Genomic DNA, 12,355 nt, shown 5'->3' on the forward strand with positions numbered 1-12,355 from the left:
AAATGTTTTTTCTTATTTTCCTGTGAAGCAGAAATTGTTTACATTAATGTTGCCCACGAAGGATATATACCGTCAGCAAAATAATATCCCATTGTATATTTGTGACCATTGATCATGTAATTGCACAAAGGAGCATGACCTTCGGCCAACGTAGCAAAAACAAAAGATCAATCAAGTACGTTGATGTCATTATGAGACCCAGGCAAACTAAAAAAAACATGCCATATCCAAAGATCGATAATGCAACAGTCTCCAAAATAATAGTTGGTTGATTTGCATGACCAGAGTACATACCTTTCCAAGCACTAGTACAGTTTTTTCATTTCCAGTGCATGCAATCAATGTTACCCAATATTCCTGGAAACCTACGTCTTTGTCCAACATTTAGTAACCTTGCCATATCGCTACTATTTGGAGATCTCAAGTACTCACCCTAAAAAATTGACACAATCGCCTTAACAAATTTCTTCATACTCAATCATGCAGTGCTTTCTCCGAATCTGACATACTCATCCATCAAATATGTAGTTACCCCATATGCCAACATTCTAATCGCTGTAATCAGCTTCTGAAGGGAAGACAATCCAAACCTCCCACTAGCATATCTCTTTTGAACAAAAAAATCATCGTGGGAGACTACTACAAAATGTGTGCATAAAAAAAGCTCACCACTCAATCGAAACCTCCTCCTAAAAAGATTGGGTGGATATATTGAATGTTCAGCAAAGTAATCATTCCAAAGGCATTGATGACCTTCCAATGAATTACATCTGATGAACATACGACGTTGAGGATTAGGACGAGACAGAGAAGATGCCCCCTCGGTAGCCCTTTGTAAACCATGAAGAGCAATTGCTTGAATCATATCTAACTCATGATCAAAATAATCATTATATAAAATATGATCAATATCTGAAGAGGGATCTATAACAAATTGAGGGAAGAAAAATTGAGGTATTGGAAGAAAGTTTAGTTTTTTATGAGTGTAGATAGAGGATGGGTCTATCTATAGGGATTAGTCCTCAACTATTAGCTACAACTAAAAAAGTTGGCAAAATGATGAATTTTGGTTATCAACCTATTGTAGATATGATTGGTGAGTAGAATAAGTGAAGAGAATTTGTATTTGTTAGTCTTGTAGAATTGTAGATATGATTGTTGGATAGAAAAAAAGAATAGTTTGTGGAAGTGTTTGTTAGTTTAAAGAATTGTAGATGTGACTATTGGATAAAAGAAATGTTGGCATATGTGTTAGTTGCTTTCACAAAATTGTAAATGTGAATGTTGGGAAGAAGAAATGCTGGCAAAAATTATATATGTGATTATTGGGTAAAATAAATGTTGACATATGTGTTAGTTGCTTTCACAAAATTGTAAATGTGGATGTTGGAAAGAAGAAATGTTGGCAAAAATTGTATATGTAATTGTTGGGTGTGAGAAGAATTGGCAAAATGTGTTTGTTGGATAATTAGGTTAAGAAAAAAAATAGTTAAGAAACAATAATTTTAAGTAAAAATTAAATTATTAATTAATATATGAAGAGTGTATTTGCAAAATATTAAAAAAATTAAAATTATTATTTAAATATATAATATTATATTATTATTTTGAATTTTGGATGGCTAGTCTAACGTGAGTCATTATCTCTATTAGTTTAAACTTTAATTAATAGTTCTAACTTTAGTCAAAATTTGGACTAGGCCATTGCCAATACTCTCATAGCTTAATTGTTGTGCCCTTGACTCCCACGTACAGAAAGGTGGGAATCGTGACACCAAGATTTTGACAACATGGGTCATACACCCCAACGACAAGTGCTAAGTATGTGTACATGTAAAAAATGTACAACAAAAATCACAGTAGATAAATAAAAGATAATCAACTAAGTACCAGAATTTTAAATATAGATTCACTAAAATAAAAACCTTTTAAAAGATTATATAGTTATCAAGTAAAATATAATACAAAGACAAAATAAACAGCCAAAAAATGGGAAATAAATCTCACTGCCAACAAGTGACCCCAAGTCACTCCTCCGATAGAGTCAAAGCCTCAGGCTCGACGTCTTCATCTGTATCGAAATCTACGATTCCATAAAACAGAACCATAGGATAGGAATATCACGTGAGATTATGAGTCTCAATAAGTAACCGATCAAACAATTCAAGAAATAAAAACACATTTAAACAACCAACATGTATGCAGACACATGCTGAAACATACATGAGACTAAAACATCATTTCCTTCGAAAATGAAAATTTTTCTAACGTACGCCAAAAATCTCATTTGGCCTAAAACAAGTCCATTAAAATAAACAATAGCCATTTTTTCAGAAAACAGCCCATTATCCAAATTATCCAGTATGCACCATAATCTCCTATTGGGACTATCCGCACACCCTAGATCCTTTCATCACACCATGGATAACGACCGTGCGTATGATTAGGGGTGTTCAAAATTCCGGGACTTCCGATTCCGACCGATTTCCGCTCCGATTCCGACTCCGGCGGAATCGGAATATTCGGTACTCGGGATCGGAATCGGAAGACTACCGATTCCGACTCGGAAGTCGGAATCGGAATCGGTACCCAGTTGGTTCCGAATTCCGAATTCTGACTTCCGACTTTTTTAAAAAAAATATTCCAGCTGCAAAACGACGTCGTTTTGCAGCTGGAATATTTGTACAAGTAAAACGGAACGGCGTCGTTCCATTTAAATGGGAACGATGCCGTTTTGAGGAACCACTTATGACTTACCTCAGCCGGACACAGCTCACGCCTCACAGACCTCCATTTTGCCGATCTCCATTAAACCATTTTGCTCCACAGAGGCACAGACCTCTCAGTGCTCTCACGCCGCACGCCACACGAAGCCGCCGCCCCCCACCGTGACTCCGTCCGCTGTAGACTGCCATCGCCGCCCCCCACCGTGACTCCGTCCGCCGAATCCGACCAGTTTTCTCCAAAAGGTAAAAACTGGTGACTTGTGTAAATTGTAATGTGTATTCCGAATTTAAAATTTTAAATGGATTAGATTGGATGTATGGAATTTTTCTGTGAATGCACTGAATGGTGAACTGAGTTGTGAAATGATTATGTATTGAGGAACCGTTTTTCATTTTTAGTATTTTATTTGTTTGTGATTTTGGCCATTGAAGGCAACCTATTTGTGGAAATGTCACAAAGAAACGGAATAGGCTTAATATGAAGAAATTTTACTGTGTGAATTGGGGCTTTGATAATACATTAGCTAAAAAATACTTTTACACAAAGAAACGATTTTTTTGATGTTAGATGTGGTCTCATTAGGAAATTTGAAGCGTGATAATGAAGGATATAAACATTGTGGCAATTATGTTCTTTTATAATTCTTTTCTAAACCCATGACTTATTTTTTTTCAATTTGTAATTAAAGAGTTGAAAATATTGAGAATTTGATCTCTAGATATCTTTTATAAAGGAAACGACGACAACCGTCATCAAATTGCAAGATTATTAATTTCAAGGAAAGTTACTTAACTCATAGCACATGAATGCTTCTCCAAATCCTATTGGTGTTAGTGTAAATTCCACAAGGAATATGTGGCTAACAGATTTGCATTGGTGTGAAACCCCCTCATGTGACATTCAAATGGGAATTAATGATGTTCTTGTGGATGGTCCATTGGAAGATTGTGAGGATCTTAATAATAAAATGTGTATATAAAGTGTGCATAGGGTATAAATGGTTTTGATTATTTCGACTGAGAGCAACATAATAGCAAAAAGGGGATAATTGAAAAGGCATGAGGTAGAAAAATCCTTAGGAAATTGGGTGTGTATTGCATGATGGATATGCTTAACCCCATAGTTGTTCGTGCTCAGCTGTGCTTATTAATTACAATCAGGCAGGCTAGGAGAATTGTCGAAAAGCCAACCCTTCCCCCTTGTTCATTTCAGAAACCCAGACTCATAAATGTGTTTTATGGTGGCTCAATTGAAGTATTATCGGCCTATTCTAATATACTTCAACCAACACCAAGTACCTTCTTCTCTGAATAATATGCCTATACCTATGCCTATGCTTGGTGTTGCTAGTTGCCACCTCATTTAAAGTGTGTTAGAATTTTCAGGTATCATGTTCTTTCCAGAGTTATGCTCCATGTTTTTCAAGGCCATATTAGGATTTGTCTTTTCTTTGAGAAATATTAGCTTGGTCAAGTGCATGGTAAAAAAAAAATGGAAATCATGTTAATGTAAAAGAACGTACTTACATCTATTGCTTTTTCTATAATTGGTTGGACCTAGTGCCAGTCATTTCCGAGGTTGTTTTGATAAGACTTCCCCATTATTGTCTTTGCAAGATTTCTCTAGTTGTATATATTAATTGGTAAGTTGGTTAAATTATGCATTAAGATCAATAGTTTTTTCCTTTTTTATTCAAGTTCAATTGCAGTATGACAAATAGTTAGATAATGATTACTTGAGGATGGTGCTTATGTGCATTGGCATCTGCAGCTTTCACGTTTGAAAATCAGGACACGAAAGCCACATTCATTGCTGAAGCTTGTTTCCTGTGGAAAGTGTCTCTCAACTAAGTCTCCGAGATGATACAAAGAACAGAATTTTGGATGGCTTGGAAGGATAGATCGTGCCACCTCATTTGCATTATTAATGTGTAGAGAGGTTCCTACTGTTTACTAGGTCAGTTTCTTTGTCAAATCCGTTATCATTGAATAAAAGTATGATTTATAGGTGATGAGAAATTGTAGGAAATAAATTAGATCGTGCAGCTCTATTAAATATATAAATTTTTCTGATGAAGAAACGAGTTTTGTTCATTGAGAAGTTTAGAGCTTGAATACTATCTTTTTTTTTGGAAAGGTGACTGTTGGAATGTTGTATTTGAGCGCCTTTTAATTTTTGATGCTTGATATATTCTGCCAGGTTTGGTCTTTGGTGAGGAGATTCGATCAACCACAGAAATACAAGCCATTTATCAGTAGGTGCATCAAGATAATTGGAGGGGATCACAGACTTAGGGTATTAAATCTCTCAATTTTCTTATTTAACTCTTTATTCACTTGCCAAAAAGAAGAAGGCTCTAGAGCAAATATGGACTCATATCATACAAATCAAGCTCTGGTGCTCGAATGTTGCTTACAAGTTTAAATAATGAGTTGAGAAAATTTTAAATCAAGGTTAGTTTTAAAAAACTGACAGTTCATGGATTTAGTTATAATTATACAAATTTCAATAGAGTTATGCTGATATGAATCAGTCAGCTCCATGGGCTAAGTTTGAGGATTCTACATGGAGGGCTATTATAACCTAGGATCTTAGTAGGATACGTTAGATCCAGTTTGCCGTCTAGCTTGATATTTTAGTTTGCCGTCTTACATTCAATCAAAACTTGTATTTTCATTGTTTTTTTGGGTATCTGAATGTAAGACGATAAACCATGCTTATTAATTTGGTTTTCTATATATGTGACAGATTTGAAGCTATGGAGGAAGAACCATATGGGACCCCAGAACAGGATCAGGATGCCACAATGCCGTCTCGGGCGTCCCCAACACCGAGATCGAGACCCTCTTCCAGAACACAAACTTCATGTGCAAGTAGTCGATTCCCAATGCCGGTAAATATAGAAGATGAAGATACATTTAATGAGGAGGCTGAGATGGGTATTGGGGATGAGCCGGATGTACCACCTCCATCCGCGAGTGCCAAGCCACCACGTCCACGATCAAATAAAAAAAGATCGTGGACGTGGGAACATTTCACCAAGGTTGACGGTGATCCCTCGGAACCGCACGCGGCGTGCAACCATTGTGGCCAAGAAGTTGGATGTCATTCAAAGAAACAAGGCACTACTGGATTGATATCACATCTAAATGGTTGCCACAGGTATAAGATAGCGAAGGGATTGGCGGCCAAAGATCAGACAACGCTGAGTTATGAAACTTCTACTGCGACTGATGGTACGCAAGTTAAGAAAATGACCATCCCTCAATACAGTGAGAAGTTGTTGAGAGATGCGCTTGCCGAGATGATCATTGAAGATGAGATGCCTTTTATGACAGTTGAAAGAAGAGGGTTCCGAAAGTTTGTCAAGCTCATTGAGCCACGATTCCCAATGCCGTCACGGTATACAGTGATGCGGGATTGTATGAAAAGGCATTTAAAAGAGAAGGCTGAGATGAGGCAAATGTTTGTGAGGACTGGCCAGAGAGTCTCATTTACGACTGACACATGGACGTCTATACAGAATGTTTCATACATGTGTATTACAGCACACTACATTGACAGTTCATGGATTTTAAAAAAACGGATTATTGGATTCAAAGAAATCAGTGATCATAAGGGTGCATCAATTGGGGCGGCAATGGATGATTGCTTGAAAGATTGGGGAATTCAGAAAGTTTTGTGCATTACAGTTGACAATGCTAGTGCCAATGATACTGCAATTAAATGGTTCAAGCGGAATACGAGAGTGAGAGATGATGTCATCCGGGACCATGAGTTTATCCATGTTCGTTGTTGTGCTCACATAATCAACCTGATTGTGACTGAGGGCTTAAAAGAGTTTGATGATTCCATTACAAAAGTCCGCAACATTGTGCGGTATGTGAGGGCTTCTCCCCAACGGCTGAAAAAATTCAGGGCAATAGAAGAACAACTTGGGATAAAACATTCACGGACGCTATGCTTGGACGTTCCCACTCGATGGAACTCTACATATATGATGTTAGATGTGGCACAGAGGTACCAGAAAGTATTTGAGCGGATGGAGGTGGAAGATGGGGGCCTTAAGTATGCTTTGCTGGAGCCTGCCGGAAAGGGGCTCGGTCCGCCGGACACACATGATTGGACGAGTGTAGGATTTTTTGTTACATTTTTGCAGATTTTTTATGATATTACAATGAAAATATCTGGATCCGCATACACGACTGCAAACTTGTGGTTCAGTCAGATCTCGACACTACACCACCACTTGGAAGATGGTTGTGATGACCCTAGCGGACTTCTATCTGGTATGGCTCAGAGGATGCTGTCCAAATATAATAAATATTGGGGGCAAGTTGAGAAGATAAATAGATTACTCTTTGTGGCTGTGATCCTTGACCCCCGATTCAAGTTGGCCGTGATAGAATATTGGGCAAATTCCGTCCTTGGGGCAATGAAGGCTGCATCGTTTGTTACATCGCTTAAAACTGATCTCGATGACTTGTACTTCCATTACAAAAATAGTGGACAGCCTTCATCTTCAGCGGGTACCTCACACGTGACTCCGACACCTCCCTCTGATGACTTTAGCCCAGTAGGTGCATTGCCTCGACGCCGTCAGAATTACGACATCATGAATGAGTATCATCAGCTTGTTGCGTCGAAGAATATTATGGGGTGTACTTCAGAGGTTGAACGGTATTTTATGGAAGAGGTCGAGGCACCTAGTCCTGCATTTAAGATATGCATTTGGTGGAAGGCTAATTCCGTCAAGTATCCAGTCCTTTCCCGTATTGCCCGAGATGTGCTAGCCATTCCTATTACGACGGTTGCATCTGAGTCGGCGTTTAGCACTGGAGGTCGAGTGTTGGATGCTTTCCGGAGTTCTTTGTCACCGTCAACTGTGGAGGCCCTCGTTTGCACACAGAACTGGATCAGTGATACACCCCTTGGACTAGATAGCATTGGCATTGACGATGAGAGCTATAGGCTTGAAGATGGTAACCATATTTTACTTGTTTTTTTATTATTGATTATTTTAATTATTTTTATGATTATACTAATTTATTTAATTTATATCTTTTTATCATTTCACAGATGTAATTGTGAACCCCAGTATAGTTGCTGATGACTGATGGAGTATGGATAAAGATAAGTTGATATCAGAATTAACTTATTCCGTCCTTGGTATTAATGGTAATTAAATTTTACTTTTAATTCCGTTTCAATTTTCTGAATCAATATTTGGTTACATTTATTGATTGAATTTTTTTTTATCTTAATTTCAGGTACTTCAAATGACCAACTACGATGCTGCAAATGATGTTTCTTTTTTGGTTGAATCAAAATGTTTGTTCTTATGGACTGTTTAATCAAACTTTGAACTCGGCTGTTATTTCTATTATTCATTGTTTATGATCTTCTGAATTATGTATAATATTAATATGCAGATCGGTATGCAAATTCATTTGTATGTAATAAAACTCATGAGCCGAAAATGCGAAGGGAGCTAGCTAGATCATGAGCCGCCTATATATATAGTATATACACACACACAGATATCTATATATATATAAGTACTATATCTCTCATAATGCAAGTTTGATTAATTAGTAAATTAATCATAAATTTAAATTAATATTATTTCAAGTTAAAATTTACTTTTTGATTAATCACATTAAACTAATACATAAATTAGTATATAATTAAATTTAAAATAAGATAAAACCTATCATACTAAAGAAGTCGGAATTCCGACTACCGATCGGAATTCGGAATTCCGACTGGAGTCGGAATTCCGCCTCATCGGAAGTCGGAATTCCGATCGGTAGTCGGAATTCCGACTTCCGAACAGAGGCGGACTCCGATTCCAGTCGGAATCGGAATCGGAGCTCGATTTCGATTCCGACAAAAGTCGGAATCGGAAGTCGGGGTTCCGATTCCGACTTAGTCGGAATCGGAGCACACCCCTACGTATGATTTCGAAACTAGTGATGCCCAACTCTACACCCAACGTGTTCGTGACCAAGTATCCTCTAGTTCCGACCAGCAAAGGGGCCACAGAGTCAGCACAAGATTTTTACCATCTCGAACAATCCCAAGGGACGTCAGTTAGTTTTACCCACTCTTGAATGACTAGATGAGCTCCACAGAAATAATGCCCAATCTCGACTTGGGGTCGTGATACGCATATACCCAAAAATCATTTATCAATATGAAAACTCAGTTTTCATTCATAACATATAAAAATGCATGAAGCATAATAATGAATGACATGACGCACTACACAACAAATAAAAGAAACCGAAATACTACCAAACTCCACAAATATACCCAACCTCCAATCTAACCCAAAAGTCCACACTCCTCAGACCCAAGGTTGAACACAACCAAACAGATTCAAGAAAAATATATTTAAATCTCATAAAGTTTTTTGAAAAATTACTTACAACATAAAGGCAATTCGGGAAGATCAAATGTGACACCAAAAGTGGCAGAGCAGTGTTTTTCAAGTGTTGGTAGTGGGTTTCAAAACTGGAAAAATGAAGGGGAAGTTTCAAGGGCTACTGGCTAGCCATGGAGAGTTGAGGGAGGTGCAATGGAGTTGGTGGTGGTGCTTGAAAGCTGTGGGTGGCAGCCTGGACGGCAGATCGAGGCCAAAGTGGGTAAATTTGAGGAGGAAGGGGGGAGAGAGAAAGAGAGAGAGAGAGAGAGAGAGAGAGAGAGAGAGAGAGAGAGAGAGAGAGAGAGAGAGAGAGAGAGAGAGATGGGCTAGAGGGCTATGCGAGGTAGAGGAGAGCGCAAGAGATAAAGATTATCGCGAGGAGCTACAGGCTTCGAGGAAGAGAGATTAACGGTGGAGGTGACTGTCGGCATGCTGTGAGGGGCTGGGCTACGATGGCATCATGGTGGAGCATGGAGGAGAAGGAGATCAGGGAGAGGGAGCAACGAGTTGGGTGTGCTGCGAAGAGAGAGAGAGAGAGGTTGTGAGGGAAGAGGCCAATGGTGGGGGGAAGGTCGCCAGCGTGGGCTGCATCGGTGGGTGGTGGCGATCCAGCTAGGTAGTGGCGGAGCCGCTATCTGAAGGAGTGGATCAGGCAGGGGGCTTTCCATCTGGTGCAGGGGAGAGGGAAGAGTGAGAGGGAAAGAAAGGAAAATGGGAAAGAAAAGAAAGTGACTTGGATTTTAATCCAGGCCCTTCATCTTGGGGTCTTAAAACTGATCCAATGGTGAGAAAATAAGCATAAAGTTAACTAACTTAAAATAAGTAAAAAGACAAATAAAACACAACAATTTAGTGACAATAAAAATAATTTAAAATAAAGAACCAATAAATAATAGACAATAATCAATGACAAGAAAAGCACATTAAAATAAATTACTCAATTTAAACAATAAAAATGATAAAATACTATAATAATAATAATAATAAAATTTAAATTAAAGGAACCAATAAAATAATTAGTAAAATAACTAATTAAAATTAAAAGAAATTAGGGATGTCAAATTAATTGTAGATCCTTCCTCCAAGTCTTGCACATGAATCTTCATCCAAGGAATGCCCATATTTACAAACTAGATTAATAAGGGAACCACAGTACGTAAAAAACACCAAAAGTATAAGCTAAATCCAAAAACCCTAAACCGCATAGTTAGAGATTTATTTACCTTCTGTTTGTCATTTCCGCGAGAGAGATTTAGCTTGTGTAAAGTTAGGTCTTTATTTACCTTCCCAATCACCTTAGAATTCGGAGTACTATTCAGGCACGGAATCCCTTCACTGATATAGGCACTACTCGTTTGGGAAAGGGGAAATGGAAACAAGAATAGTAGAGGGAGGTTATTATGGTGGGAAGAAAGGGAAAAATCCCACCCGCAAAATGAAATACCTCGATTTGTAGTGGCTGTTTATATTAATTCACCATAATAAACTCTCATTACGAAGCCGCGAGAAACCCAACTGTTTTTGCGTCGACTTGGGTGCCGTAATAGGAAGAGAACTCGACGCAATAGGTTGATGGACTGTTCTCTCTTGGGTTTTACGTTATTCCATGCTAGACTTCAACAGTGATGCACAAAACGTCACTATTAGAAAGCATTCCCGGTGATTTCTTTTGCAGCATAACAAAAAGCGCCGTAATAGGTAAGTTTCCTTGTAGCATGGGGAAGTGGAGTAGCAAACATTGGAGTAGCAACTAGTTAACATAAAAGTGAGGGATCATCCCGAACACTCAAGCATGGAGTTAAGTTCGATAGAGTGCTAGCCCCAATTTCAGATAAGGGAATCATCCAACAAAATTGAAACTCTAGCATCCTCATGGCTTGATGCAAGACATGAAGAAGATTGTTGTAGTGATCAGGAAGAGCAAGTAAAGGATCTAAAGGGTAGTTTTAGAAGAGAACAAAAGAAAGAAGTCGCTATGTTTCGTTCATCAGCAGAAGCCGAAAACAATAGATCCACGGCATCAACTTGTTGTGAACTGCTATGGCTTTCAACTCTGCTTAAATATTTATTAGTGAAGGTCTCATATCCTTACAACTTGCTCTTTTGTGACAACAAAGATATTGCCCTTAATTTACATTGCTACCAACCGGGTCTTCCACGAGCGCAAGAAGCAAACAGATCACACATAGATATTGATTGTCATCTAGTTCAAGATTTGGTTCAATCCAGACGTATTAACACTACATGTTTCATCCTCTACCCAGTTGGATGACATCCTTACTAAATTAAGACTTTGGTTCTGACCAATCATCCATGCATCTTCGCAAGATGGGTGTAATATTTAATAACACATACTCCATCTTGAGAGGACGCATTATCAATCTTGTACATGTACATGTGTTATGTTGTGCCTCCGGCCTGTCCAAAAATCACACAAGACAATTTTAAAGTGGTTCAGCAAATTGGTTACATCCACTGGAGCCTCTTTTATAGAATTTGTACGAGATTTACAAAACACTATACAAAATTCTATTTCTCTCTCTCACGTCCCTCTTTCTCTCTTCACCCACTACATCAATTACACTAGCAGAGCTCTCCTTTTATAGGAGAGCAATGGGGGGACACACACCCACTCCTCTTGACCAGAAGCGCCTCTGGAGGTGAGTGGGTTGGTGGACGGTTGGTGAGCATGGGGTGGGTGGCTGCAAACCCAAACCCATTTCACACTTGGGGGGTTTATTCAACAATCACCCCCTCCACCCAAGTGTGCCATACCAGGATGCTTACAAACTGATTCATTCTTCAAATGAATGCACCTCATTCTTTGACATGAGAGACTTCCGTTGTTGAATGCGCTCCAATGCACCTGAGGGTGCTCAGCAGTGTACAATATTGATCAAGTCCAAACAGTGTTGGAACTTGATCTCTGTGACGACCTTCATCAACATATCTGCTGGATTATCTTCAGTGCTAATCTTCTGAAGTTTGATGTCATATTCTTCTAATATTTCACGTACAAAGTGAAATCGGACATTTATATGTTTTGTTCGAGAGTGATATACTTGATTCTTGGCCAAATGAATTGCACTCTGACTATCACAGTAAATGGTAACCTCTTGCTGCTCAAAGCCCAAATCTGTTACCAATCCCTGTAACCAAATAGTTTCTTTCACGACTTCTGTTACAGCCATGTATTCAGCC

At 38.5% G+C, this 12,355-nt stretch overlaps 2 long non-coding RNA genes across 2 annotated transcripts; both read left to right on the forward strand.

The window, feature by feature from the left end:
- The first annotated feature begins 4,475 nt into the window (after positions 1–4,475).
- Positions 4,476–5,880, forward strand: LOC122314160. Its single transcript, XR_006243626.1, has 3 exons — positions 4,476–4,683; positions 4,927–5,022; positions 5,476–5,880. It is a non-coding gene; the product is annotated as an uncharacterized LOC122314160 (long non-coding RNA).
- Positions 5,881–7,648: 1,768 nt separating this feature from the next.
- LOC122313159 lies at positions 7,649–8,045 on the forward strand. The gene is made up of 3 exons (XR_006243308.1): positions 7,649–7,709; positions 7,807–7,905; positions 7,998–8,045. It is a non-coding gene; the product is annotated as an uncharacterized LOC122313159 (long non-coding RNA).
- The last annotated feature ends 4,310 nt before the right edge of the window (positions 8,046–12,355 follow it).

The sequence above is a fragment of the Carya illinoinensis genome, chromosome 6 (assembly GCF_018687715.1).
Source record: "Carya illinoinensis cultivar Pawnee chromosome 6, C.illinoinensisPawnee_v1, whole genome shotgun sequence".
Lineage (NCBI taxonomy): Eukaryota > Viridiplantae > Streptophyta > Magnoliopsida > Fagales > Juglandaceae > Carya > Carya illinoinensis.